Source organism: Ruditapes philippinarum, unplaced genomic scaffold, assembly GCF_026571515.1.
Source record: "Ruditapes philippinarum isolate M1 unplaced genomic scaffold, ASM2657151v2 ctg3239_1_1_1_1, whole genome shotgun sequence".
In the NCBI taxonomy this organism is placed as follows: domain Eukaryota; kingdom Metazoa; phylum Mollusca; class Bivalvia; order Venerida; family Veneridae; genus Ruditapes; species Ruditapes philippinarum.
Genome location: NW_026852676.1, coordinates 68629 through 72415, shown reverse-complemented (window position 1 = coordinate 72415; position 3787 = coordinate 68629).

Here is a 3787-nt window from a genome sequence, read left to right as displayed (position 1 = left end):
TGTAACATAAAATCTTAATTGAACCCTGTAAGAGAAACTGTTGTATTTATTCAAATAAAATCTGTGTGTTTGAAAATGAGGCCCGTATATGTTTGTTATGATAATTGTGTTTAAGCACAATTGCAAGGAAACCACAATGCATTTGATGCATATTATTATATCAAAAAGCCATTCTGAAGAGGAACAAAATTTCATAACTTGAGTCATACAGTACTCATACAGTAAGAGCAGGTTCAAGGGCAACATACAAAATGAAATATTTGTTTTCATCTTAAAGGCGTGATTCGTTTAAAATCAATTACTTCTGAGTTGATAATGTGATCTCTTTTGTTTTATATTATAATCATTGATGCTTTGTTATAAGAGACCATTTCTCTTATTTTATTTATTAAACGTGTTTAACGATTAGTATGTCATACGTCTATTGTTACATATTAGATCTAGTATTAAAAAAACTTGAAACTTGTTGTTCAGCCTTTACGACTCAGTTGCTTAAGTATCTTATTATTTTCCTGTGATTTTGATTTTTCTACTGTTTATGTCGATTACAAAGAAACATTTCTATAATACTCTCAAGTTTGATTTATTTGAATATGTACTATACAATACATTTTTGAAGAATTACCATTGCTGGATTCTAAAAAAGCATTGTAACTAGCGAAGCACAGATATAACATTTACTAAGATTTTGCAAAAACTTAGCTTATTGCAAACCCTCCGTCCGGACCTTCTGTTAAAGAAAGCAGTGAACATCTGTCTATTAAATGTGATCTTCACTACTTATCAATTTGTTGTTATTTCAATAAGATAATTAGACTTAGATTTTCAAGTAACAGGAGTATTCAATTAATATTTTCTGAATTAAAGTGTAATTGTATCTATGAAGATTCAGAACAGCTGGAAAAGTCTAATGATTGAATAATTTGCATCAAAATAACAGTTTTTTATATTTTTGCAACACGTGCATGTTGTTTTTTTTCTGCATATTTTTACTTATAACTTAAAGGCATATAATGCCTTAGAAATGACAAAATTCTTAACACCTTTAGAAACAGCACCCATAGGTTCCATGACTGTTTTTAGAGTATATTAAATGATTTTAATCTAGACGAAATTAAGGCTGAACGTGAACTTTTTTTCCTTAAAGAAGGAAAATGTGTAAAGAAAGTAGTATTTGACTTCAATACAAATTACTTAATCACTATAAATGTTCTAACTGCCAAAAAGCAACAGAGGCAAAAGATTACTGAGATAATATTAGTAATGTGTGACTTATTTGTAATTATAACCAGACACAAAAACCTGAAAGCTGTTAGGAAATAGAAATACGTCTTGGGTATAATGGGCCATAAAGAACCATTTAATATAAGTCAATAAAACGCACATTTACTTAACCTTGACATTCGGACCTTTTACTTCATAGATAAGTGTTCTACCTCTAGATTACTGCCTGTGATGGTAGTTGTGGTGCTGTCGATCGATGGAGGGAAAGACCATAGCTTAAACCATTAAATATGGATTTTTTAAAGTCATATTTAACCAGTTTGAAGCAAGCCCTCCTTCCGGGCCTACGAAGTAAGGAAAACATTTATGTCTATCTTTATTATTATTATTCAGGCATCACTTGTTTATAAATATGTCTGGCTTATATCACAAAGTTAACAAGCAGAAACTTTAAAACTCGTGGTGTAGGAAATCAAAAAGTCAAAGTGTATCTTTACAGCACCCTGTTTAAATAAGAACATTCTAAACAGATGGCAATTTTATTCTGGTTTAAATCAATTTTATCAAATAGATTTACATAACCACCGGTGTTAACAAAAATATATGGAATATTATTATAACTCATCAGGTTTAACGTCAGTTGTTATTTCTATGGAAAGATTAACACTGTAAACACTTGCTTTTAATTAAGATAGTATGTACTCATATATTAAATTGATTTCATCCTATATTGCTGTTTTTATAATGAAAATTATATATTTATTTGATGTTTCCTTATCTATTGCATACTTGAATGATGTTTAAGCAGCAAGGTTTCAGATAAAATCAAGAAAAACAGAATCCCTTAAAAAAACCAACACAGCACAATTCAAAACTATTGCATGCTCGGTTTGATTGAGTCTGTTCATGGTACTGGAAAGTGCAAGTTAACGTTCACGCCCCCTAGCACCGATTTAAGCAGAATTCAAGATTTAAACACGAAGTAAAAAAAAAACAAACATAATAATAAAAAATAAATTAAGAATGAGAACATTGTTAAAAGGATATAAGTAGTGAAAAAACTGAGACAGCACTGACAACAAAATGTGTAGAACTTAATGGTAGGTAAATAAATTGACACGTATCAGATATCATAAAATGGAATTTTCACAAAATTTTCGGTAGATATAGTGAAAACGCCCTATTATGCAAAAAATACTCTTCTAACAGATTAAAAAGTTACCTGACGAAGGATTATCTATTTAGTTCGAGATCTTATGTTGCTTTTCGAAACTCTATGTTTTATTGTAAATAACCTTTTACACACTATCTAAATAATATATTACCATCTATGTAAGCACATTTATATTGAAAAAATACAAGCGCTAACGAGCAAAGAGCAATTTATAAACTATTGACGTAATTGCATGTAGGAATAAATTATCATTAATTTAAACATCTGTAAGCAATTAACTCGATATTTGGATAAACTCCTAGTTTAAAATTTGATATAACCGGAGGTAATTAATCACGTATGATTTTAAGAAAATATATTCAAGTTTTGTTTCTTAAGGAAAATAGTCTTACAATTATATTACAAGTTATTTCTTAAAGCGTGTTAAAGTTTGAAACAATGATCAGCCTTTAAGTGACAGATTTTCTTGTTTACAACAAAGATGGAAATCTCTCAACATCAAGGTATAAGTAAACTTCTTGCTTATGACAATCGTGGATATCAAGCTATGATTCTTTATTTAGGAATACTATGTTGTATGTAAAGGATATCAGCTGTGTACTAGGCATTTAGGTTTGAGAAAGACATGACTTTAATTTACATCTGTGGAATACCACAGATAATTACAGAAGTACTAGCGTTATATAGTGCTATAAGGAAGCAAATACCATTTTATTAAGCAACAAGCTTTCGGTGCATAATTCACGAAACTTGCGCAATCTCATAAAAAAGTGTCATTGTTTGTGTTTTTTTTTTTGTTGTTATTGTTTTTTATTTGTTTTGTTGTTTTTGTTGTTGTTTTTTTCTTTGTTTTTTTTTTAATTTTAGATTTAAATACGAAAGCTAATCTTGAAAACCGCTTATAACATGTATAATGAGGTTTATAATATAATGTTTTTGCAACCGCATAAGCAAATTAATCTCTTATTTAATTATTGTGACTTATATCGATTTATTTACTCACTGTTGTGCTCGTTTCAGTCCTATTTTTGCATAATTGTGCGTTACTATTGTACTTTGATTCATCAAAATATACAAATTCGTACCGGTTATCTTTAAAATAGATTTAATGTTACTGAAATGTTATAATTGTTTTCATGATTTAAATTAATTTGCTTAATGACACTTTTACACAAAAACTTCTCGAAACATATTGCATAAGATTTCCTTACATTGTTATTAAACACTTCGACCAGCTTTAAATTCTTATTCTTCTATACTCCGATAAAAATGTTTGTCATATAAACAATATGCAAATAACGTCATTGCATGTTTAATATTCTTTTCAACATCATAGATAAATCGATGATTTCAAGATACTGATTGCACAAAAACTTTCTATTGGATCTG